A 27599-nucleotide genomic window follows, 5' to 3' on the forward strand; every position below is an offset into this window, starting at 1 on the left:
TCTACTATTTCTTGTAGACCTATAAGGATTAATCTCTCTCTCTCTCTCTCTCTCTCTCTCTCTCTCTCTCTCTCTCTCTCTCTCTCTCAAACTATTTCTTGTAGGCCTATGACACTGGTTGCAGGTTAAACTAATTACTTTTCAGTTTTAAGGTAAAACCGTGTCAACTCAGTCTCAGTGTCAGTGGTCCTTATTTAGCCAAATACTGGTTGAGAATAAAGTTGATGGCTGGTTGAGATGAAGGGTGCCTTATGCCAGAACAGGCTCTTGCACAGAGGTGGTAGTTCATAAAGTTAGGACTTTCAGATAAGTTCAGATTGAAGTTGAAATTGAATGATTTTATATGTTTTTTTCTATGCACATCAAGGAGAAAACTACTGTTTTCATTATTCTTTATAATTTTTCATACTGTGTTGTTGCTTGACTCAAGTTTTATTTGAGTGCAAAGAATAAAGATACTAAGTGTACATTAGTACTTTCATAATAGGTTTTTAAACATCCAGTATTGTCAGATAGTGAGTTTAAATTTTTAAAACCCAAGTTCAGCTTTTCAAAAACTGAGTTCAACTTTTTAAAATCTAAGTTCAGCTTTTCAAAAACTAATTTCAACTTTTTAAAAACTAAGTTCAGCTTTTCAAAAACTAAGCTCAACTTTTTAAAACTAAGTTCAGCTTTTAAAAACTTAAGTTCAACTTTTTAAAACCTAAGTTCAACTTTTCAAAAAGTAATTTCAACTTTTTAAAAACCAAAGTTCAGCTTTTTAAAAACTAAGTTCAACTTTTTAAAACCTAAGTTCAGCTTTTCAAAAATTAATTTCAACTTTTAAAAAACTAAGTTCAACTTTTTAAAAAGTAAGTTAAACTTTTTAAAAGTTATTATAAGTCAAGTCTGTAAAATTCCTAAGTACAGTCTTGTGATAATGATAATGACGATGATGATGGTTACTTATAAGCAGTAGCTGCAACCCCTTTCATTCCTTTTACTGTACCTCCATTTATATTATCTTTCTTCCATCTCGCTATCCACCCTCTCCTAACAATTATTTCATAGTACAACTGCTTTGAGGTTTTCTTCCTGTTACACCTTTCAGACCTACTTATTCTCAATTTCCTTTCCAGCGCTGAATGACCTCATAGGTCCCAGTGCTTGGGCTTTGGCCTAAACTCTATATTTAGTCAGTAGCTGTAAAATTGACATTTCAACTATTGGCTTTCAAATACTCAATTACTGCTTTTCTCCTCCAATCAGATACAACGCGTCTCCCAAAAAGAAGAATGGACCAACTCATTTAAGCTGAAGGTAAGTAGATTTCTCTCTCTCTCTCTCTCTCTCTCTCTCTCTCTCTCTCTCTCTCTCTCTCTCTCTCTCTCCCCCCCCCCACGTTAAGTGATGACTTTAGACTGCAATTATCATTTTACATATCATCGTATTACCTTTATCTCGTTATTTTCTGTATTTAATTTTATTTTTCTAAAAGTTTTTCATTCATTTCCCATAAAAGTGTTGCTGTAGGGTTAGATAGTCAGTGAGAATTTGCTAGTTCACTAAATCGCTAGCAAAATTAGACCGATAGTACTAGGTTCACTAAGCTAGGTCGATATTGCTGTTGTGATAGAGCGATAGTCAGTGTATATTTGCTAGTTAACTAAATCGGCCTAGAATTAGACCGATATTACTAGGTTCATTAAGCTAGCCGATACTGCAGTGTGTGATAGAGCGATAGTCAGTGATCATTTACTAGTTCAGTAAACCGGATTAGAAGCAGACCGATAGTACAAGGTTCACTAAGCTAGGCCGACATTGCTGTGGTTGACAGCGTGAAAACATGTTCACCCAAGAAATAACTGATGAATCTCTCATCAACGATTCCTGCGTAACACTAAACGTCAGGAGGTTAATGTTGCAAGCATATAATACCATTTTCTAGGCCGACCATTCCATTCACGGATGAGTTAACAAAGAGGATGTTGCCCAAACTTCCCCGAGAACATCCTGGATGTTTGATTTCGTTTCGACAGTGATTTTCCTGTTCATGTGATTCACGGTTTGAGAAATGTTCGTATGCTTCCTGTTAATGTAGGTAATACTTTATAGAGAACTTATATAGCAGGAAATGCCATGTAATTAAATAATAATTCCTCAGAGTGAAGCGTTTGTTATTTTTTTCCCCCACTCGGTTACCTGAGTGTGAATAGGGTGAGATGTGAATTTTTTTTTTAAATATTTTGTTTTTCAAATGCCAGGAAGTTTTTTGAAGTTAGAAAGTTGTGTTTTTTTTTTTTAATGTCTAGCCTTTTGAACCTTAAAGAAAATTTTTTTTCATTTTTTTTTTAAATACCAGGAAGCTTTTTTTGAAGTTAGAAAATAGTGTTTTTTTTTTTTTTTTAAATCTCTAAGCTTTTAAACTTTAAAGAAAGATTTTTAAAAATATTTTTTTTTCAAATACCAGGAAGCTTTGTGAAGTTAAAAAGTGGCTGTTTTTTGGGTCTGTATGTCAAAGCTTTTGAACTTTAAAGAAATTTTTTTTTTTAATTTTTGGTTTTATGTCTAAGCTTTCAAGCTTTGACCTTACACATTTCTTTTCATGTTGTACAATATTCATATATTCACTTCACAAGCCAGAATGTCATCACATTGTTTCTTTAGTCTAGGAAAATCATATTGTTGAATGATTGCAAGTTTTATATTGTACTTTCTAAACACCCTTACTCACTATACACTCATTCACTCATTCACTTACTTATCCACTCATTCACTCACACACTCATTCACTTAGGTTGAACCATTTCCTTTACTCTGTTAGAACTACAATAGGATGAATTATTCGTGTTTAACTGAACTTAGTTTCAAATGTGTTATTGTTAATATTCTTAATAACTTTAATTCTTTTATTACTTTTGTGTCTACTAACTACCTAATTATCTTGTGTCTACTAATTACCTAATTATCGTTAGTGTTATAAACGAAAAATTACACACAAAAATCGATGGAGGTAAGTCTCAATAAACCTGTTTTTTTTTATTTATTTACGTAAGAGTTTGCTGACTATTACGATAACGATAAATAGTCCCACCTGCTTTGTAAAAGGGGAAAAAATGACTAGAAATTTCTGGGCTGTAGAAATCTACGGAAGAAATACGATTAACTATCGCGCCGCAATCTCTCTCTCTCTCTCTCTCTCTCTCTCTCTCTCTCTCTCTCTCTCTCTCTCTCTCTCTCTCACACACACACAAGAAATTAGACCGACATCTTAAAAGGGTATCTTATCCAGAGATCTGGATATAATTTCTGTATGAGAGCTTATAAAATCTCTCTCTCTCTCTCTCTCTCTCTCTCTCTCTCTCTCTCTCTCTCTCTCTCTCTCTCTCGTCGTTACTGCAAATGTCTGGCTTTTTCTCCATTAAATTCAGCCCGAGGCGCCATGATTTCCATTTAATGAAGACGTCAGCGATCGTGGAAAATGAATTCCCAGGAGCGTGAGCTTTTTAAACTTCAGTGTTGCCAGCAAGGCTGTGACGTCATCAGTGGGGCGGTAGGACTACCCACCCTCTCTCGCGTGGGAGGGAAGGGTTGAGGGGGAACGTCACATTGGCAATACTGCATGATTGCAAACGATTAGCCACCGTCGAATTTGCTAAGATTGTTATTATAAAAAATAAGGATCTGGGCTGAAACAGCCATTCTATATCTAATAATATGATGATGTTTGGCCTAGTATGAAAAAGTCTCCTATATCTAATGGACGAGAATGGACTGATTTCCGTGTGACAGAAGTAATCGTTGAGAGAGAGAAGAGAGAGATAGTACTAATGGTACGAAGAATATGGACTGTTATTCCGTAGAGAGGTGTGTGATCGTGAGGAGAGAGAGAGAGAGAGAGAGAGAGAGAGAGAGAGAGACACTTCAGAGAGGTACTAATGGAGAATGAACTATATTCCTAGACAGAGGTGAAATAATCGAGAGAGAGATAGAGAGAACTAGAGAGAGAGTAGACAGAGGTGTAATGGACAATAATGAACTATTCTTCTGTAGACAGAGGTGTAATCGTTGAGAGAGAGAGAGAGAGAGAGAGAGAGAGAGAGAGAGAGATACTGCACACAGATTTGTTATACATCTTGACTTGGTTCAGATCTGACTTTGAAATTAAATAGAACGTACTAAAGGACTTCAAAAGCTCAATTGAGCTTTGGTCCAGAAATATACGAGGAATATTCCACCGCGCTGAATGATTTGCATCGAATTGCTTTGTAAAAAATGTCGGCGAATTCAAGAAACGGTTTATTTCGGCTTCAAAAGGAAGCGGTTTAAGCACTTCTGTACTTCTTGCAGGCTGAAAAAGTTAAGTATACCTTAGTTTAACCAGACCACGGAAATCTAGGCGTTAATTAAGGAAGGTTAGGAAGAAAATGATTTATAAAGTGAAGTGGCTGTTGGCCACTTATTTGTGAATGCTAGACCAAGTGGTTTCTCAGACTCTCTCTCTCTCTCTCTCTCTCTCTCTCTCTCTCTCTCTCTCTCTCTCTCTCTCTCGTCTGCCTACCATAGAAATCCAACTCCTTAGGGCGTCGTTCTCCTGCCAGAGTATCCTACATACTCGTAGGAGGAATTCGCCAAGTATGGTCCCTTATGTGTGGTATTATTCCAAGACGCCATCTTGATAATCATCTTTCCGTTTTGGTAGAACAGTTTCCTAGATAACACCTGTTCGTTTTATGCCGTTATCTGTTATTTAAAGGTGTGTTTCTACACCTACACCCCAGAGCTCTCCTGTCTGATGCTATGGCCGAGTGTAGCAGATGTGTTTGTAAACTTACGCCAGGAAGAGATTTCCTTTTTTAATGTCATGGTGGGTGTAGCGGATCTGACAATGGAGGTTGTGTCGTTATTTGTTCTGTGTTATCGTTGGGATATATCGAGTTCCTATAGATATTACGGTGAGTTAGGGATGGAATGGAATATGGAATTTAGGTCAAAGACCTAGCGCTGGGACCTGTGAGGGCATTTAGCGCTGAAAGGGTAATTAATAGCAGAAAGGTTTGATAGGTGTAACAGGATGAAAACATCGCAGTTGCTCTATGTTAGGAGAGGGTGGATAACAATATGGAAGAAAGAGAATATGAATGGAGGTACAGTAAAATGAACGGAAGGGGTTGCAGCTAGGGGCCTAAGGAAGGGACGCTGAAAAGAACCTTAAGCAATGCCTACAGTGCACCCCTAATTTTCTTTTGTTGTGTGATTAGTTTTTTTTGCTTTAGTATTTTAAGGCATAATTCTCAGGTCTTCTGGTAACCATAGCAACGACCTATTGAGTCCCTTTTTATGTTTGCTGAATAAAGAAAAAAAAAAAAAAAAAACGAGGAAGCCTTAACATGAACTCCTGCGATCTCATTCAGCAAGAAAAAAAATGATGACGTAGCGTGACGTCATCAATACCCTCAGAGACACTGCTCTAACATCCGTCTTCCTGAGAGTTACCATGGCAACGCGTTGCCATAGCAACCATCTCCAGCAGAAGTAGCTGAAGAAGCAGAAGTAACAGCAGCAACCAGAAGGAGTGAGGTTTGGGGGGTAAGGGTAGGGGCATCCATACAGTAATATTCCAGGAGAGGCCGGATCACGAGGTTGTTTGCGAGCGGCCATAAGTCCCACAGACATCTCATGATGTCATCTTATCTCTGACAGAACAAGCCTGGGAACCTCCTCAGAATATCCCTCGGGCTTGTCGTTTATGCCGAGGCATGATTCCTTCGATTTTGGTGCCTGACTGGCTGTTTTTTTTTTTTTTTTTCTCTCTATCATTCCGAGTCAGGTGGCGTTCCTCAAGGTGTTAGTCTATGGACCTTGGTGTTTCTCCTGTGGGCGAAGTAACCACGGAACTCATGATCTTTATGTATATTATAAATCTATATGTACATATAGATCTATATACACTGGTGGAAAAGACAATTGTTTTCCAGTTAGCCTTCATTATAGAGAGTCTATTAAGGGATATGAAGGATCATTCAGAACTATTCACTGTCTTAAGGAACCACTGAATATACAGAAGCTATTTGTTTATTCATTAAACGAGAAACTATCGTCTATATCCCAGTTGAATATAAACTTATCTTAGACATTATATGACGTGGTCATTGCTATGAAACCTGTAGATAGGTTCAGAGGTCAACAGACAGTGGTATTGACATGCCCACAGGTCAACAGAAAGTGGTATTGACATGCCCACAGGTCAACAGACGGTGGTATTGACATGCCACTGGTCAACAGGCAATAATATTAACATGCCCACAGCTTCACAGACTGTGGTACTGTCATGCCCACAGCTTAACAGACAGTGTTACTGTCTTGCCCACAGGTCAACAGGTAGTAGTACTGACATGCCCAGAGGTCAACAGAAAATGGTATTGACATGCCCACAGGTCAGCAGACAGTGGAACTGACATACCCACAGGTCGACAGACGGTGGTACTAACATGCCCACAACTCAACAGACAGCGGCATTGGCAGAAAACAGACATTGACGTGCCCACAGCTCAACAGACAACGAAATTGACATGATGCCCATAGGTTAAAGACAGTCAGATATATATATATATATATATATATATATATATATATATATATATATATATATATATATATATATATATATGTGTGTGTGTGTGTGTGTGTGTGTGTGTGTGTGTGTATATAGGGGGTATCCTTACCTCGCAAGCGAGCGAGTGCCCGTGATGGGAATAGCGTATGGGGAGTGTGCCAATGACTAAACCGTGAGCGATGCCAAGCGAGAGTGCCCCTGCTATCTTCCCATTACGATAAATTTCGTTCGGAGTGGGGCATCAGATGTTTATGTGTGTCTCAGTGGTATAAAATCGAACGAAGTGGTATTGTTTGTTTAATGTTTTAACCTGAGATGCCCCATCGAGGGGGTATGTTATATTTTATTGGACGATCGAAGCAAAATGAAAACGAACGAAGGCCAGAGAAACATTAGACTTCGTGTCGACACAGGACGTCCGGGAGGAACAGCAGAAGTGTGTGTGTGTGTGTGTGTGATGTTTTGATCTTTAAAATATACCCCGGGAGATGTGTCTGTCTGCCTGCGTTATTTTTGTTTGTTTGCTTGTAGGGTCATTTGCCTCGTCGCTGGGTTGGTACCCTGAAGGAGTCTCTTTCGTTTGCTTTTCGTCTCTCTCTCTCTCTCTCTCTCTCTCTCTCTCTCTCTCTCTCTCTCTCTCTCTCTCTCTCTCTCTCTCTCAAGAAATGAGATTGATATCTGTAAATAAAGGGTATTTTACCCAGAGATCTAAATTTAATTGTGTGTGAGAGCATACAAAATCTCTCTCTCTCTCTCTCTCTCTCAAGAAATTAGACTACTTTAAAGGGCATTTTACCCAGAGATCTGAATTTAATTTCTCTGTGAGACAATACAAAATCTCTCTCTCTCTCTCTCTCTCTCTCTCTCTCTCTCTCTCTCTCTCTCTCTCTCTCTCTCAAGAAATTAGACTATCTTTAAAGGGCATTTTACCCAGAGATCTGAATTTAATTTCTCTGAGACCACAAAATCTCTCTCTGAATTTAATTTCTGTGAGACCATACAAATCTCTCTCTCTCTCTCTCTCTCTCTCTCTCTCTCTCTCTCTCTCTCTCTCTCAAGAAATTAGATTGATATCTTAAAAGGGTATCTTACCCAGAGACCTGAATTTAATTTCTGCATGAGATATCTTAAAGGACTTACAAAATCTCTGCTGAATTTAATTTTCTCTGTGAGACCATACAAAATCTCTCTCTCTCTCTCTCTCTCTCTCTCTCTCTCTCTCTCTCTCTCTCTCTCTCTCTCAAGAAATTAGATAGATATCTTAAAAGGGTATCTTACCCAGAGACCTGAATTTAATTTCTGCATGAGAGGACACAAAATCTCTCTCTGAATTTAATTTCTCTGTGAGACCATACAAAATCTCTCTCTCTCTCTCTCTCTCTCTCTCTCTCTCTCTCTCTCTCTCTCTTCATATCTGACACTGCTAATAATATTGCCGTTGGCATCTCTTCATCTGGGTACACTGAGATTGTTTCCGCAACTCGTCCTCGTATTATGCTTTAAGATGACTCAAGATATTCTTGGTGAAAAGGAAAGTGATTTCAGTCTTCCTTTAACTATAGTTTTTTTTTATTTCTATAGTTTTTTTTATAGTAGGTACGGCGGTTTGGGCCTTCCCTATAGTTCGTTTTTTGCAGTGGTTATTTTACAGTTAAGGTCCTTTTCTGTGGTTCATTTTTGCAGTGGTTATTTTACAGCTAAGGTCCTTTTCTGTGGTTCATTTTTTGCAGTGGTTATTTTACAGTTAAGGTCGTTTTCAGTGGTTCGTTTTTGCAGTGGATATTACGGTTTTTGGTTCTTTTCTGTAGTGAGTTTTTACAGTGGTTATTACTCTTTGGCAGCTTACCTATAGTTCGTTTTTACAGTGGTCATTGTAGTTTTGGGCGTCTTCCACAGTTCATTTTTGCAGTGGTTATCATAATTTTGGCTGCTTATCCTATAGTTCGTTTTTGCAGTGGTTATTGCAGTTTTAGACAATATCTATAGTTCGTTTTTGCAGTGGTCATTGTAGTTCTGGCTACTTATCCCATAGTTCGTTTTTGCAGTGGTTGCTGTAATTTTGAGCAATTTCCACAGTTCGTTTCTGCAGTGGTTATTGTAGCTTTAGGCAATATCTATAGTCCGTTTTTGCAGTGATTACCATAGTTTTGGGAGATTTCTATAGTTCGTTGCTATAGTGGTTATCATAATTTTGGCAACACTGATTGTTTTATCTTCTTTCATGAGCAGCCGATTGCGTAACACGTCTGGGGCCTCATGCTTAGGGAATGTTGATCTTTTCACCTCTTTCTTTACTTTTTTTTTTTTTTTTGCTGTGAATTAACAAAATCCTAAGTCAAGTCTGTGAGACAAAAAGAGAACTCCTAGTAAATCTGCTTGGATTTCACTTTTTGCCCATGAAATGAATGAAATCCTAAATCAGTCTGTTAGGCAATAAGAGAAATCCTAGTGGTTTACCTGAGGAAATTTATCTATGAAATGAATGAAATCCTAAATCAGTCTGTTAGGCAATAAGAGAAATCCTAGTGGATTTACCTGAGGAAATTTATCTATGAAATGAATGAAATCCCAAATCAGTCTGTGAGACAAAAAAAAAAGAGAAATCCTTGTGGATTTACCTGAGAAAATTTACCTACGAAAGAAAATAGATTGTTGGAGATAATGGTCTTGAAATTAAGATTTAAAGATGGGGACACTCAGTAGAAATGGCTGTGTCAGCATAATTTATCTATAAAAGTGGATAGTTTGATAGAGGTAATGATTTCTTGGTTTTTAATGAACTCTTGACTTTTATTAATTTTTCTAACTCTAAATTTAAAAAATCTTTATTTTTTTCATTTATTGAACAATGTGGAAAATCTTTCTTCTCCCCAACCCCACCCCATAACCCACCAGTAATGAACTTCACAAACCAAAGCGCCCTTACCTTCTTTGCTCTATTAATAAACGCTCCTATGTTTAGTATGAGAGAGAGAGAGAGAGAGAGAGAGAGAGAGAGAGAGAGAGAGAGAGAGAGAGAGAGAGAGTACACCCAGCTGTGTTCTTACAACACAGTCTCCCCCCCGAACGTCCATTGTTCATTATATATACATATGGCCCCCTAGCGGCAGACTGAGCAGGCTGAAGGGAATAACAAGAGGTGCTGTTTCCCGCCTTTAGGCATCCCTCTTCCCTGAGGACAATAAGTGATATAGCTTATACTACAGACCACCTCTCTCTCTCTCTCTCTCTCTCTCTCTCTCTCTCTTCTTCTTCTTCTTCTTCTTCTCTTATCCCAAGTGATGTAGCTTATACTTCTCTCTTCTCTCTTCTCATAAGTGATATCTTTCTTCTTCTTCTTCTTCTTCTTCTTCTTCTTCTTCTTCTTCTTCTTCTTCTCCTAAGTGATGTAGCTTATACTACAGACCAACCATTCTCTCTCTCTCTCTCTCTCTCTCTCTCTTCTTCTTCTTCTTCTTCTTCTTGATATCCTTCTTCCAAGTGATTCTTATACTACAGACCAACCTTTCTCTCTCTCTCTCTCTCTCTCTCTCTCTCTCTCTCTCTCTCTCTCTTCTCTCTTCCTCTTCGTTTCTTCTTCTTCTCATCTATCTTTCTGGTGAGGGACACAAAACCACGCATGCGCAGAAGAGGAGTGAATTTTGCGATTTAATCCAGAAACGGACATTGTCATTCATTGAAAGAGTTAGTCATTAACAGGTTCCATAAAAAAACAATGTTTTTTCTTATTTTTTACAATGTTTCCGACTTTTTGCAGCTGCTGTGATGCTTCTTATAGCGCGAAATACTCAATAGGCTATATACTTAATTTCCCTCAGAAATTTGTATCGATTGAAGAGATTGTTATTCATAACCCATTATATTTCTGTCATATTTCACCATGTAGCCAAGTTTTTTTATGTCTACCTTAATAAATAGAATGAAAATTGTGCCTGATGACTGAGACTTCAAACGTAGTAAATGAAGGATAAAAATGATTCAAATTTTAAGCAAGCAAAATCCATACTGTTATTTCAATGTCCAACCAACTAATTCTCAAAGACTATTTATGGAATTTAGAGTAAGAGAGGAAGAGAACGATTTACTATCATTATACATGCATAGCAACATCGCAGGTCAATACGTGTAAATAAAAACAAGTAAATTTGCGCCGAAGAACCGAGTTTCCCGTACAGCGTATAATCAAGGCCACCGAAAACAGATCTATCTTTGGGTGGTCACGGTATAATTCTATATGAGCCACGGCTCATGAAATTTAACCATGGCCCGGTGGTGGACTGTCCTATATAGTTGCCAGACGCACGATTGTGGCTAATACGCTATGGAACAATTATAAGGAGAGAGTGGAAAGAAAGATGGAGGAAAGAGAATATGAACGGAGGTACAGTAAAAGGAATGAAAGGGGTTGCAGCTAGGGGCCTAAGGAAGGGACGCTGCAAAGGACCTTCAGTAATGCCTGCAGTGCACCGCGTGAGGTGCACTGTCAGCACCACCTCCCTACGGGGCTTGAACCTTGTTAATGAGGTGGTTATGGGTCAATTTGTTCATGTTCATCTTGTTATGAAGAACAAATAGATGGGTTCCTAGAACTGGACTATAAGTGTGCATTTTAATTCTCTCTCTCTCTCTCTCTCTCTCTCTCTCTCTCTCTCTCTCTCTCACATACACATACACATACACTAACACACTCACTTGCGCGCGCGCGCATACATACACACACGGTTTCATTGAATAGCCTACGCACAAAGCACGCCCCGTTTTACTTAATATCTTTCTCGATTTGGAAAACAATAATAAATCGTTGTCTTTAGCCGTCACTTGTGAATTCAGCCTTTGCTTACTATAACCATCCAGCCGTATTGTTCGCATTGAAATCTTTGTCTGCTTAACGTTGCTTGAAATAGCTTTTTATGATATATAAATAGTATATATATATATATATATATATATATATATATATATATATATATATATATATATATATATATATATATATATACATGTACAGAGAGAGAGAGAGAGAGAGAGAGAGAGAGAGAGAGAGAGAGAGAGAGAGAGAAATGTATGTATGTATGTAATGAAATTCTGTTAAATTGAGACAAATACAAAATTTAAAACCTAATTACTAGTATAATATATATATATTTATTTATTTATATTATATATATAAATATATACATATATGTGTGTGTGTATTTACAGGAAAAGGTCAGTTTATTGGTAGGTCTGAGTGACGAAGAGAGAGAGAGAGAGAGAGAGAGAGAGAGAGAGAGAGAGAGAGAGAGAGAGGTGTGTCTTTACAAGGTCGTTGGAGACTATTTTCGTTGAGGATCTATTTGTGTCTCAAGGAAGGGGAGAGAGAGAGAGAGAGAGAGAGAGAGAGAGAGAGAGAGAGAGAGAGAGAGAGAGAAGATTTGCAAAAGCCTTGGCTTCTGTGCATGAGGGGAAGTGTGTTTGTATGTTTGTTGTTGCCGTATACCAATGAGAGAGAGAGAGAGAGAGAGAGAGAGAGAGAGAGAGAGAGAGAGAGAGAGAGAGAGAGAGAGAATAAAGTTTGTGAAATTTATGACGACTAACTTCTGGGAGAGAGAGAGAGAGAGAGAGAGAGAGAGAGAGAGGAGAGAGAGAGAGAGAGAGAGAGAGAGAGAGAGAGAATAAAGTTTGTGAAATTTACGACGAGTAACTTCTGGGAGAGAGGAGAGAGAGAGAGAGAGAGAGAGAGAGAGAGAGAGAGAGAGAGAGAGTCTGTGAAATTCACAAAAATCACAACAAGTAACTTGTGTGTGTGTGTGTGTGTGTGTGTGTGAGAGAGAGAGAGAGAGAGAGAGTGCAATTCTACTTCGAAGCACTTTCTTTAATCCCTTTTTAAAGTTCCCGGTAATATTCCTCATAATCTGAAAGCTATCCTAAGCCTGATGAAGGAATTCACTGATTTTTATATACTAATATATAAATATATATATATATATATATATATATATATATATATATATATATATATATATATATATATATATATATATATATATATATATATATATACACACAAAAAGTTGTGTAGTATAATGTTTACAAAAACACCTTCACCTACTTAGTATTTATTTACTACGGCCGCGCCAAATGTTTACTACCGCTTACACGGGTGATAAGAGCAATAGGAATTTAAGTTACTCCACACATCAGCCAATCACAGCCTCGCCCACCTCCCGCATCCGGCCAATCAGGAACCAGTGTTACATACAGATTAGGTCCAGCGACAGCGTACACACAAATACATTGATTTTGTTGATGTTTTTTGTGGCAAAATTCTTTGAAATTCAGGAAACTGGCGTTTTAATGTATATTCCTGTCGTTTACGATTTGTTAGCCGAGTTTTATATGAAAAGTGAGACTTTTCGTAAACTGGAAATTGTGGTTGAACTGCGCAGGTTGAACAGGTAGGCCGGAAGGTTCAAAGTCATAATTAAGGTTTGATGGTAAACAACCACAAAAATAAGAAGTTAACAGATAAATCAATGAATAATAAACTATTGCCTGTACAGCAAATACACTGCTTCAAGTACCTGTGAATCGTATTCCTGTACAAAAAAAAAAAAAAATAAATAAATAAAAAAAATAAATAAAAACAAAAATTCTTTTTAAATTTGGTAGTGATGGGGAAAGCAAAAAAAGATGATGATGTTTTAATATTATTTTCATTTTTGTTGGCCACAAGAAAGGTCCCCGTTTAATAATATTGCAAATGGAGTTTAAAGCGAAATATATTTCCATTTTTTAGTTTTCTGTAGAAGAAAACCATTGTGCCGGCTTTGTCTGTCCGTCCGCGCTTTATTCTGTCCGCACTTTTCTGTCCGCTCACAGATCTTAAAAACTACTGAGGCTAGAGGGCTGCAAATTGGTATGTTGATCATCCACCCTCCAATCATCAAACCTACCAAATTGCAGCCCTCTAGCCTCAGTAGTTTTTATTTTATTTAAGGTTAAATTTAGCCATAATCATGCGTCTGGCAACGATATAGGATAAGCCACCACCACCACGCCGTGGTTAAAGTTTCATAGGCCGCGGCTCATACAGCAATATACCGAGACCACCGAAAGATAGATCTATTTTCGGTTACCTTGATTATGCGGCGTACAGAAAACTCGACTGAGCCGAAGAAACTTCGGCGCATTTTTTACTTGTTTGTTCCGTGTCACCAAAAGGACTTAGAGTGTTAGAGTGCTATGATTATCTGCTGAACTAATGACCGCGTGACGAAGCTGCCTTGATAAGTATTTTAAATTCTCAAATACCTTTCTGATTCGCCGTAATTTCTTTACGTTGGAAAGAAAATGCGACTCTCGTCTGCTCAGACTTCTCTCATTATTTCAAACCACCTGTGCATTAACTGCTTTTCTCTCTCTCTCTCTCTCTCTCTCTCTCTCTCTCTCTCTCTCTCTCTCTCTCTCTCTCTCTCTCTCTCTCTTTTAACCATAACCTCTCTATATAATATTAATCTCTCTCTCTCTCTCAACCATAGCCTTCTTTGTATATTATTAATCTAATCTCTCTCTCTCTCTCTCTCTCTCTCTCTCTCTCTCTCTCTCTCTCTCTCTCTCTCTCAACCATAACCCTCTCTCTATAAAATTAATTGAATAGACTTCAACACATATATATATATATACACCATCCTCTAGTTCTAAATTAAGTCTCCCTATTAAGAAAAAAAAGCCACCCTCGTCCTCCGGTCTCCTCCCCCACCCCTCCCCTCCTCCCTTCCACCCTCCCCTTCCCCCCTACCCCCACCCCACCCTCGTGAAGGTCGCAGACGTCGTTTGGACTTACTGTAAAGGTTGGCCCTCCTTGGCACTCACCAGGGGCCGCGGTCTATACTAAGAAAAGGCCCCAGTCGTGTGAGTGACGTAGAGTTGGGGGCGTGCTGGAGAGAGAGAGAGAGAGAGAGAGAGAGAGAGAGAGAGAGAGAGAGAGAGGTTTCATGGCACAGGATTAAGCAGTTCAAAAACAAGAATAGACAAGTGTGAGAGAGAGAGAGAGAGAGAGAGAGAGAGAGAGAGAGAGAGAGGTTTCATGGCACAGGATTAAGCAGTTCAAAACAAGAATAGACAAGTGAGAGAGAGAGAGAGAGAGAGAGATGTTTCATGGCACAGGATTAAAGAGTTCAAAACCAGAATAGACAAATGAGAGAGAGAGAGAGAGAGAGAGAGAGAGAGAGAGAGAGAGAGAGAGAGAGAGAGAGGTTTCATGGCACAGGATTAAGCAGTTCAAAACAAGAATAGACAAGTGAGAGAGAGAGAGAGAGAGAGATGTTTCATGGCACAGGATTAAAGAGTTCAAAACCAGAATAGACAAATGAGAGAGAGAGAGAGAGAGAGAGAGAGAGAGAGAGAGAGAGAGAGAGAGAGAGAGAGAGAGAGGTTTCATGGCATAGGATTAAAGAGTTCAAAACCACAACAGCCAAATGAGAGAGAGAGAGAAGGGGGGAGGGCAGGGGTGGGGGCAATTATTGCTTTATACCCTAAGAGCGCGCCCGGGCCCATCCTTGGCCAGGTTTTATCATGACCTGATTATATGAAAAATAAACACGTCTCTCCTGAGATAACTTTAGTTTGTGAGGGAATCAGATTTAATTTTTGTTTTTTTTAGTTTTCTGTAAAAGAAGACTATTGTGCCGGCTTTGTCTGTCCGTCCGCACTTTTTCTGTCCACCCAGAGATCTTAAAAAACTACTGAGGCTAGAGGGCTGCAAATTGGTATGTCGATCATCCACCCTCCAGTCATCAAACATACCAAATTGCAGCCCTCTAGCCTCAGTAGTTTTTATTTTATTTAAGGTTAAAGTTAGCCATAATCGTGCGTCTAGCAACAATATAGGACAGATCACCACCGAACTATGGTTAAAGTTTCATGAGCCGCGGCTCATACAGCATTATACCGAGACCATCGAAAGATAGATCTGTTTTCGGTGGCCTTGATTATACGCTGTACATAAACTCGATTGCGCCGAAGAAACTTCAGCGCATTTTTTACTTGTTTATTGCGATTTAAGGTCAAATGCAAGATTCGGTTTCAATGCTTCAAAATTACAGTCAGTTTTACAGATGAAATTCGGTGATGTCATTAATTTTTTTATGGCAATTATCAGGTCGTTTCGGGTCAAAAATCAGGTCACTCAAGTACTATTGACAAACAGTCTATTATTAAGACACTTTTTGCTTATGAAGTTTGACCTTAGTCTATATTAACTAATTAACTGGTGTTCAAATATGCATGATTGGCAATCTTCGTATATTTATATTTATATATATATTTGTAGATATTTCTTATATGAAACTCTTTTTTTTTTTTTTTATTTTCCTATTTATTTTTTATTACGGCGTCAATGACCTAGATGTTGTGACGCCAGTTTCAGCAACCACATTTAATCAATCAATCAATTTCTTCGTATCGTAAAATCTAAATACAGGCCTCATCTCCAGCTCTGATTCATCTTTAAGAATGAGAGAGAGAGAGAGAGAGAGAGAGAGAGAGAGAGAGAGAGAGAGAGAGAGACTCTAAAATGATAAAATAAATGCACTGAAAAGGACTGAACATCAGTGCTGATGACTCATACTCGAATGTTTTACTTACCCGTTTAACTAACTCTCTCTCTCTCTCTCTCTCTCTCTCTCTCTCTCTCTCTCTCTCTCTCTCTCTCTACCAGTCTTTATAGAAATATAACAACACTGGTCAACACTTAAAAAAATATTTTATAAAATGCAACTCAAAAAATCTAATAATTTTAATATTTTAATATTTTTTTGGGGGGATGGGTATTGGGCACCTCACAAAACAATACCCCTCATTCATGCCCGATAGAAATAATAGAATCAGACGAAGAGTGAAATAGATAATGACAAGTCTAACGCGACCACCTGTTTAGTCTACGATAGACTGAGAGAGAGATAAGAAAATGAGGGCAGACTGAATTCTCTATCGTCGGGGTTGGTCTAGACTGATGTGCTGGTGGTGGACTGCGCATGGGCGTGCGCTCGCTCTTCTTCACTAAGTTCACGCGAAAATAGACCCATGAGAATTCTGCGAAGGGAGGAGGAGGAGTGAGTTAGTGTGTTGGAGATTGTGTTGGTGGTGCGGATGGAAGGGAATGAAGAAGGAGAAAGAGAGTGATGGAGGTGAGTGGTGGTGCAGTTGTTGGAGGAGGAAGTTCAGATTTTGCGGAGGGTGTGAGGGTGTTGGAGATTGTGCTGGAGGAGGAAGGGAGGGTGTTAGAGACAGTGTTGGTGGTGAGAGGGGTGGTGGCGAAGATGGGGGAGAAGGAGAAGGAGAAGAAGAGAGCGAGTGTTGGAGATGATTGTGTGGGTGTTGGAGGAGGATCAGATTGAGCAGAAGAGAGTGGGCGGGTGATGGAGATTGTGTTGGAGATTATATTGGTGGTGATGGTGGAGAAGAAGAAAGAAGAGGAGAGAGAGAGAGGGTGTTGGAGATGATCAGATTGAGCAGGAGAGCGTGAGCGGGCGATGGAGATAGTGTGGAGATCGTTTTGGTGGTGGAGAAGATCAAAATGAGGGAGATAATCTTTCTCTGTTGCCTCTAAAATAACTCTAAAGGAACTTGCTATAGACTGGAATTGGAAATGGAACTGGAATGTAGAATTTAGGCCAAAGGCCAAGCGATGGGACCTACGAGGTCATTCAGCGCTGAGAATGAAGATGAATGAATTATTAGTAGAGGACTGAGGAAAGTCGGATGGAAGAAAGAGAATATGAACGGAGGTACTGTAAAAGGAATGAAAGGGGTTGTAGCCAGGGCCCTAAGTACATTACTCTTACTAATACCTAACTTCCTAAACTATTACCCACCATTGTTAGCTAGCTAACTACCCTCATTCTTCTTCCACCCATCTACCTGTCAGCTAAAAGAAGAAGAAGAAGAAGAAGAAGAAGAAAAGTAATGCCTACAGCGTACCGCGCGAGGTGCACTGACAGCACCCCCCCCCCATGGGGTTCTGAAAAGGGGGTGAAATGTCATGTCTAAGTGTCCTGTCTACGTGTCACGCGGAATCATTTTATCTTTCGTTGAACTGAAATTTTGTCTCTATTGAAGAAAATATAATATTATTACCACCTCGGTTTAAAGAACAAGGAAATAAGCATTCTTTGTTACTTTCCTTGAAGTAATTTGTAAAGGAATCACGGAAAAAAAAGGTAATTAACAAAGGAATGTTACTAAAGTCTGCATAAGCATCAATGAACGTGCAAAGAAATCTCTGCTTTTGATAATAATATATACAAGGTTCGTTTCTTCTGAAGACTGCTGACGTTTAATGAAAAGTCTTTGGGAACAATGAAGGTCTAATTCTCTCTTTATAATGTTGCAAATGGCTCTATTCACCATTGGCGTCTTCCGTGACTTGTCCGAGAGCGCGAGACCGACTAAAGACTGGACTTAGAAAACTCTGGAGGGAAATAAAAGAAAATAAGACATATTTTGACCTAAGCTTAGAAGTATTGACGGAATCGTGAAGGATTTTTTATTCCTTCGTCTTATTTAATAGATTCTCGAGAGGCTAGTACTAGTAGGAAAAAGTTCAGTTAATGCTACGAAAAGTAGTAGCAGAGGACAGCATTAGGAGTAGGTAGCAGTAGCAGGAGCAGGTATAAGACAAGAGCATTAGAAGTAGTGGGGAGCAGGTCAGCGGGAAGAAATCAGTAAAAAACATGAGAAGTAGTAGTAAGAGCAGCTAGAAGGTAGCAGTACCAGCATAGGAGCAAGTAGCAGCAAAGTAGTAGGAGCAAGTAGCAGCAACAGGAAGAAATCAGTAAAAAAACATGAGAAGTAGTAGCAGTAGCAGGTAGCAGCAGTAGGAGCAGGTAGCAGTAGCAGCAGTAGGAGCAGGCAGCAGCAGTAGGAGCAGGTAGAAGTAGTAGAAGCAGGTAGAAGTAGAAGCATCAGCAATAGTAGGAATAATTCACTTAATACCTTAAAAAGTAGTAACAGGGAACAGCAGTAGAAGCAGGTAGAGGTAGTAGGAGCAGTTAGAAACAGTAGGAGCAGGTAACAGGAGCAGGAGCAGGCAGCAGCAGCAAGAACAAGTAGCAGCAGAATTAGAAGCATCAACATTACAAGAAAAAATTAAGTCATTGTCATAAAAAGCAGTAGCAGGAAACAGCAGCAGTAGGAGCAGGTAGCAAGAGCAAGTAGAAGTAGCAGGAGCAGGCAGCAGGTATCAGCAGTAGGAGCAGGAAGCAGCAGTAGAAGTAAGTAAGAGCAGATAGCAGATGCATCAGCATTAAAAGAAAAAAATTTAGCTAATACCATGAGCAGTAGTACAGTAGTTAGCAGGTAACAGCGGCGTTAGGATCAAGCAACAGCAGCAGCGGAAGCAGGTAGCAGAAGCATCAGCAGGCACCAGCAGCAGTAGTAACAAGGTCCAGCCGCAATAACGAGCGGGCATTTGGGCGAGGGCACAAGGCGTGATGTCATCGTGAGATTGCGTAAAATAATGGTCTTCCTTTCCGCTCGCACACGTGAGCCTCATATCAAATCTATTAATACCCGGGCTGGCGACAGGTACGGTCGTCCGCGGGGCTATTTATATGTACACTCTCTCTCTCTCTCTCTCTCTCTCTCTCTCTCTCTCTCTCTCTCTCTCTCTCTCATTTATGAACCTTTTAATAAGAAGGGATCACAGAACTTCAGTAATGGATGTTGGAAATAAATAATAGGAGACAAGGTAAGATTTCTCTTTCTCTCTCTCTCTCTCTCTTCTCTCTCTCTCTCTCTCTCTCTCTCTCTCTCTCTGTCTCTCTGTCTCTCTGTCTCTCTCTTTTTCTTTCTCTGTCTCTGTCTGTCCGTCCGTCTGTCTGTCTGTCTGTCTGTCTGTCTCTCTCTCTCTCTCTCTGATACATCGAGGTCGCAGACTCTGTTTCTGTTTTCTCTCTCTCTCTCTCTCTCTCTCTCTCTCTCTCTCTCTCTCTCTCTCTGATATATCGAGGTCGCAGACTCCCTAAGAGTCTTATTTATGAAAAAAAAAAAAATGCACAGGGGCAGTGACCTGGTCTTCTCTGGTCCTGAGTTACAGTAGTCTTCGTCAGGAGTTTCTAAAGAAGGCGACCAGCCAGTCATGGTGGTGTCTTTTGGAGAGAGAGAGAGAGAGAGAGAGAGAGAGAGAGAGTTTACATTAAAGGAAGTGGAATATGTTTGTTGCGGGGTGTGGAGGGGTGTGGGGGTGTGGAGATTGAGGGGGGGGGGGAAGAAGAAGAAGGGGGCCAAGGTAAGAGATTTTGATATTCTCTCTCTCTCTCTCTCTCTCTCTCTCTCTCTCTCTCTCTCTCTCATTTATGAATCCTTTAATAATACGTGATATCAATGAATGTTGAAAATAGAGAAAAGGGACAGGGAAAGATTTCTCTCTCTCTCTCTCTCTCTCTCTCTCTCTCTCTCTCTCTCTCTCTCTCTCTCTCTCATAAGTCCTCTAGCAATAAGTCGTAACAGAACTCTGATAATGGATGCTGAAAATAGAGATAAGGAGACAAGGAAATCTCTCTCTCTCTCTCTCTCTCTCTCTCTCTCTCTCTCTCTCTCTCTCTCTCTCTCTCTCTCATACCTCTGCACTTTCAAAGAAAAATAAATAAATGCCTCTTCAGTAATCGCTATTTCCCCGTAAACCGAATTCTTTTCAGAGATAAAAATCAGCTGCTCAAGAATAGGTTGTGACTCTCATCAAAGCAATATGAACTGCAGTCTGACACTTCAGTGCCATAAGTGTCAACTCCCCGTGTTGGGCGAACATCAGTAAATACTCTCCCTCCCCCTACCCCCACCAAAATGACACCTTTATAAGGAAATCTCCCTGAAAGACTGATGCGCGGGGCAATAAAAATCTCCCCTCCCCCCCCAGATTTAGGGGAAAATGTCTGCCATCTTGAAAATATTCCCTGCGGACGAATGTGACATTTGCTCGAATCTAACCGAGGGTATTATAAGTCACCTTCAGTAGCCTTTTAGATGCAGGGACGTGCCCGGGTCTGGCGAACGTACCCTGACTCGTGCGCGGGGGCGTGCACGGGCAGCAAATTCCTGAGATGTATGCTAGTATTGCAACAGTCCCTGTCTTTTTGGCTATGCCCCTGTATGTTAGGTTAGGTTAGGTTAGATTAGCATCTGTACTGTAATTTGGGTGTATGTTAGGTTAGGTTAGGTTAGGTTAGGGTACTTGCAGTATTTGGGGTTGGGAAACATAATGAGATTATTTTCAAGAAAATTCTATGGTTAGTTTTTAAGATATGGCGTCCTGCCTTTTTCAGGGGAGGGTCCCGATACTCGGTTACATCTCGGAAAAATGCCCACTGGCACGTAAAGATGGGTATAAGGGAGGGGCCTTGTGATAGTTTTCTCGAAATTCCGGGACTACCAATAGACGCAATAATGTACAGATACATTTCAATCTAATTACTTATCTCTGACTAATTATTGTTTGTACAAAAGAGGAAACAAATTCGTTAGTCTCTTTGGCACTGACAGACAGTAGAATAACGATGCACGACTTATGAGCCGTGCACGAACTGCACGACTTGTTGATCTGCGTGTAATATTGATAAATATCGGAATGGTTCGTGCATCTCATATTGTGTCCAGGAAAAGAATTTTTATTCGTAATTAAAGATGAGATAAACAGGTAAAAAACGCAATCGAGTTTTCTGTATAGTGTATAATGCTGTATGAAACTCTCAGCCACGTCCCATGAAACTCTTAGCCGCGGCCCGTGAAACTCAGGCACGGTCCGGTGGTGGCCTGTGCTGTTGTACCTATAACGGTGCCGGTAGTACGTTTATGGCTAAATTTAACCTTAAATAAAATAAAAACTACTGGGCTAGAGGGCTGCAATTTGGTATGTTTGATGATTGGAGGCTGGATGATCAACATACTAATTTGCAGCCCCCTAGCCTCAGTAGTTTTTAAGATCTGAGGGCGGACAGAAAAAGTGCGGACGGACAGACAAAGTCGTCACAATAGTTTTCTTTTACAGAAAACTAAAAGTGGATTATGGATCCTTATCTAAGATGCAGCTGTTGTAAGTCATTGTCATGAAATGCAATAATTTTGCAGTTAATAAAATTATTATTAGAGACTTAGTGTTCTGAGGTTTTAAGTGATATCAGATATGAGTCAAATGTATTAGTTATAGAAAAGTATAATTGGCTCCCTTCTTAAAATTAAGTCAACGTCAGTAAGACCATCTCAACGCCTCCCCATTCCCCCTATGTCCAAAAAAAAAAAAATAACCCAAAAATGAAAAAATCAAAATAAAAATAAAAATGAAAAAACAAAAATAAAAATTATATTAAAATGAAAAAAAAAAATAAAAAAAATAAAAATGAAAAAAATAAAAATATAAAAAAAAAATAAAAATGAAAAAAATTTTTCCGGAGGCGTTGCTAAGAAAAACAGAGAAAATCTCGTGCTATATATTTTTTTTAATTTTTTTCTTTCTCACTTTCGTTGCTCATCCGTTGACGGATTGCGTTATGATTCGGCAGGAAGCAGAATAACAACAACTAGGGCTTCTGCTAATAATAATAATAATAATAATAATAATAATAATAATAATAATAATAATAATAATAATAATAATAATAATAATAATAATAATAATAATAATAATAATAATAATAATAATAATGTTCTAAATGGTTCACAATAATATAATTACTTAGAGGCTCTTGTGAAATTTATAATGACCTTCGAACCCTTCTCTGGGTTCATTTTGACCGACGATGAACCCAGAGAAAGGTTCGAAAGCTTCTATAAATTTTACACGAGCCTTTAAACAATTATGTGATTGTGGACCCTTCAGAACATTTATGAACTCTCGTGATAGAGAGGTTTTATCCAGATAATAATAATAATAATAATAATAATAATAATAATAATAATAATAATAATAATAATAATAATAATAATAATAATAATATCCATTCTTTTTGTTCCCTCTTTGAATGAGTGGATCAGAAGTAAACGATTGAAATCCTAAAATTAGGTTTGTCCTTGTTAATAATAATAATAATAATAATAATAATAATAATAATAATAATAATAATAATAATAATAATAATAATAATAATCAGGTTCTGATAAATACAGAGTCAAAATAAAATGTACTCTACTCGTACAGGTGAATATATATATATATATATATATATATATATATATATATATATATATATATATATATATATATATATATATATATATATATATATATATATATATATATATATATATATTATGAATTATCAGAAAAATGCGCAAAAAAAAATTGCATTTCTTCTGACGAAGGGGGCATTTATTCATCACTCATAACAAGATTTGTGAACTTACACTAATTACAGAATGGTAGCTCCTTATTTTAGAGGAGAGATGCCTTTCGTAACTTATTTAGTTCAGAAATGAACATTTAAAGCTTTTTAGTTTTCTGTAAAAGAAAAGTATTGTGCCGGCTTTGTCCGTCCGCACTTTTTCTGTCCGCCCTCAGATCTTAGAAACTACTAAGGCTAGAGGGCTGCAAATTGGTATGTTGATCATCCACCCTCCAGTCATCAAACATACCAAATTGTAGCCCTCTAGCCTCGGCAGTTTTTATTTTATTTAAGGTTAAAATTAGCCATAATCGTACTTCTGGCAACGATATAGGACAAGCCACCACCGGGCCGTGATTAAAGATTCATTGGCCGCGACTCATACATCATTATACCGAGACCACCGAAAGATAGATCTATTTTCGGTGGCCTTGGTCATCCGCTGTACAGAAAACTCGATTGCGCCGAAGAAACTTCGTCGCATTTTTTACCTATTAGTTCATTTTCATATCTTTTTGAATCAGAACGCAAACATCTAACGAATATCTGCTAGCGAGATGTACCTACACAATCCTTTCTTGAAAGCCTGACATTTTTCCTTTCATAAATGGCAGCTGCTGAAGGAGTGGTACTGTCCAAACGTTTGGCTCACAAGCTCGTAATTTCCTGCAGCTCTGATAAGAAAGAGTCAGAGTAATGTCATGTTTATTTTGATTATCATGTGGTGGCTCTTGCCCTCGGCGAGTTTAGTTGAGAAAATTGGTAACAAGTTGAGAGTGGTCTAAAATTTTGGTTTAAGGTTTGGTCAAGATTTGGTCTAAATTTTGGTCTAAAATTTGGCTCTGAATTTGGTCAAAATTTTGGTCTGAAATTTGGTCTAAAATTTGGCCCGGAATTTGGTCAAAATTTGGTCTAAAATTTGGCTCAAAATTTTGTCAAAGTTTGGTCTAATATTTGGCTCAAAATTTGGTCGAAATTTGGTCTAAAATTTCGCCAAAAATTTGGTCAAATTTGGTCTAAAATTTGGCTCAAAATTTGTTTAAAATTTGGCTCAACGTTTGGCTTAAATTTTGATCTAAAATTTGGCTTAAAATTTTGTCAAAATTTGGTCTAAAATTTGTCTCAAAATTTGGGCTAAAACTTGTCTTCTGGTGGGGCAGTGGTACCACTCACAAACAAAGGATTCGAGGTCGATCCCCGAGGCGGGCGAGATGGCTTTAGTCGACTGCTGTGGGTGGCAGCTGGGGCATTGAAGGTATATAAAAGGGGAGAAAATATAACACATATAAGTGGTCAAGGTTTTGGCATAAGGCATAGACCTATAATATTTTAATCAATTTTAAACTGAAAAGCCTCGACGAGATATAAAGTAACAATAGTATTTTAGATTGCTTTATGCAATTTTTTGTGATTTTGAATAATAGCTTCCAGTTCAGTAATGAGGTAATTCTTGAGATGTAAATAAAAAAAATGGTTTTGATACAAAAAAAAAAATTGTGGGAGAAAGGATCATTTCCAAAATACTTTGAGAATGAAATATCTAATAAACCTCGTCAATGCAATTGTCTAATAACCTCTGTTTGTATTTTAGATTCTATAGGCCGCCTAACATAAGGATCATTTTAATTTGTATGGCATCACCTGCTTTTAAGATATATGTACCAATTCGATGACACCATTTCAACCGGTTGTATGTTTGTTAATTATTTATATTTCAGTAGATACATAGAGAAGTGGGATTCACAACACAATCGTCATTGTGTCGTGTATGGGACATGACAGCTGCAATGTTTTCTTGTTTTATTTGTAAGTCATTCTGTTTTCCATGCTGCCAAACTGATCGTGTAAGTTCATAAGGAGAGTCTTTTCTTCTCTCTCTCTCTCTCTCTCTCTCTCTCTCTCTCTCTCTCTCTCTCTCTCTCTCTCTCTCGTTTTCAATTTGCGGAACAAGGATCGTCAATCTTTTCATAGAAGACAAAGTACAGTATGTCTACAGTATGTCTGATTCACGACCAACATTTTGACGAAGTGCTTCAGTTTGGAAACACAAAGAGAGAGAGAGAGAGAGAGAGAGAGAGAGAGAGAGAGAGAGAGAGAGAGAGAGAGAGAGCATAGCACGGCATAGCACATCTGACGTCACGGTTCACTGCTATGACTTGCGTGAACTGAAACCTCCCAAGTGCAACCTTGGGAGGGGGACTACTTTGTCAACCTTCAAAGTCGTTTTCGCCTAGATTTATTTGCTTTGCCGTGAAAATAATGTGAGGCCATCTGCAACCATCTGTTTTCAGTGATGTCATGCACTTGCGCGCCTTTCCAGGAAAGGAGAATTTAATCTCGACCTCCGAATAGATGCTTTCAAAGGGCGCCTGTAAACAGCTGATAATACTTACACGTGAACTCACTAAGTCTCACTTGGCTCCATAAATCGCTTTGGCTCCGAGGCTCTTCATAAAAGCTAGTAATTCGAGACTTCGAAGCCTCGAACCAGTACTGGGAACTGTTTGAAAGCAACGGATTCGAGACTTGGAAGCCTCGAACCAGTACTGGGAACTGTTTGAAAGCAACGGATTCGAGACTTGGAAGCCTCGAACCAGTACTGGGAACTGTTTGAAAGCTAGTAATTCGAGACTTCGAAGCCTCGAACCAGTACTGGGAACTGTTTGAAAGCTACGAATTCGAGACTTGGAAGCCTCGAACCAGTACTGGGAACTGTTTGAAAGCTACGAATTCGAGACTTGGAAGCCTCGAACCAGTACTGGGAACTGTTTGAAAGCAACGAATTCGAGACTTCGAGACTTGGGAACTGTTTGAAAGCAACTTCGAACCAGTACTGGGAACTGTTTGAAAGCTACGAATTCGAGACTTGAAGCCTCGAACCAGTACTGGGAACTGTTTGAAAGCTACGAATTCGAGACTTGGAACCAGTACCTCGAATTCGAGACTTCGAACCAGTACTGGGAACTGTTTGAAAGCAACGAATTCGAGACTTGAAGCCTCGAACCAGTACTGGGAACTGTTTGAAAGCAACGAATTCGAGACTTGGAAGCCTCAAACTAGTACTAGGAACTGTGTGAAAGCAACGAATTCGAGACTTCGAAGCCTCGAACCAGTACTGGGAACTGTTTGAAAGCAACGAATTCGAGACTTCGAAGCCTCGAACCAGTACTGGGAACTGTTTGAAAGCAACGAATTCGAGACTTCGAAGCCTCGAACCAGTACTGGGAACTGTTTGAAAGCAACGAATTCGAGACTTCGAAGTCTCGAACCAGTACTTGGAACTGTGACGTCATTCCCGGCTGCAACACTCAACTCCTTCGCCAGCTGGACGCTGAAAGAAACTTGAGGAACACTTTTCTCGAAGTCTCAAGTTGTATCACTTTGTGGGACAGATTCCACCTTGTGTTAAGTGAGGAAATAGAGTTGATAATCCACTTTCTTTGTTTATGACAGATCGACTGTGGGGAGAAACGCAATGAAATCACACCAAAGCGAATATGTTTGCGTTATTGACAGGTTTTGTTACTTTATAAATTCACCTTGGTATAGGGTAATAATAGGGTAATTTGTTCTGTTAGACACACTATCTGATAAAGGGTAATTTGTTCCATTACATATAGTAACCCAGTAACTGATAAAGGGTAATTAGTCCCCTCACATACAGTAACTGATACACAGTTCATTAAACTGCCCTAACTACTTCTGTGCTTGTTAGCGTTTGATGCCATTAATTGAAAATATGAAATTAATTTTAGTTTCTAATTATGTGTCATAGATAACAAATTTATAAAGATACCTGATTCAACACTAGCTTAATATCTTCAATGCGTATGCGTATAGCCAAGTTATGAATCATTTTCTTATTAATGTTCAGTGGAATTGAAGTTGATGTGATTTTGTCAAGTCATCATGATCACTGATTTTTTTTTTTAAATTTCCGTCAGTGGCAAAATATTACTCATCGTCTCATCATTATGGTAAGGGTAGAATGATTTCAATAATTTCAGGTCTGGTATTGAGTAGAAGTTTTATAATATATATATATATATATATATATATATATATATATATATATATATATATATATATATATATATATATATATATATATATATATATATATATATATATATATATATATAGAGAGAGAGAGAGAGAGAGAGAGAGAGAGAGAGAGAGAGAGAGAATGATATATATTTAAAGCGAGAGTAAGTGAGAGCGATAAGTACATAGAGAAATATATAAAGAGAGAGAGAGAGAGAGAGAGAGAGAGAGAGAGAGAGAGAGAGAGAGAGAGAGAGAGAGAGACACTCGAAAGCGTGACTCATCAAACACGGCATTTAACTTCAGGTTACTACAACCAAAAAAAAAAAAGTTCTCCAAGTTCTCGAAGTTCCTTCCCCCACCCCCCAAACAACCGCCCCCGCCCATCCCATTCTCCGTAAAAAAAAAAATAAAAAAGGTCTCCCAAACACTGGGTGCCAAGTTCCCCTTGTAATCTCACCTGGTTACGAGTAGAATTAGTGAGCAGTGTCCTTGTGTGTTTTACCCGACAACAAACTCCGAGTCTCTTCCCCTCCCCCTTTCCCCTCCCCTACCTCCCCTACCCCCTACCCCTACCCCCTACCTCCCCTCCCCCCCCCACCCTC

General features: G+C 38.8%; 1 long non-coding RNA gene across 1 annotated transcript in view; it reads left to right on the forward strand.

Moving 5' to 3' along the window:
• LOC136856606 (uncharacterized) overlaps positions 1–27599 on the forward strand; it is a 109577-nt gene that overhangs the window by 72103 nt on the left and 9875 nt on the right. The window contains exon 3 of the long non-coding RNA XR_010858419.1: positions 1249–1299. This is a non-coding gene — a long non-coding RNA (uncharacterized lncRNA). The remainder of the gene's footprint in view (positions 1–1248; positions 1300–27599) is intronic.

This window comes from Macrobrachium rosenbergii, chromosome 36 (genome assembly GCF_040412425.1).
Source record: "Macrobrachium rosenbergii isolate ZJJX-2024 chromosome 36, ASM4041242v1, whole genome shotgun sequence".
Taxonomy (NCBI): domain Eukaryota; kingdom Metazoa; phylum Arthropoda; class Malacostraca; order Decapoda; family Palaemonidae; genus Macrobrachium; species Macrobrachium rosenbergii.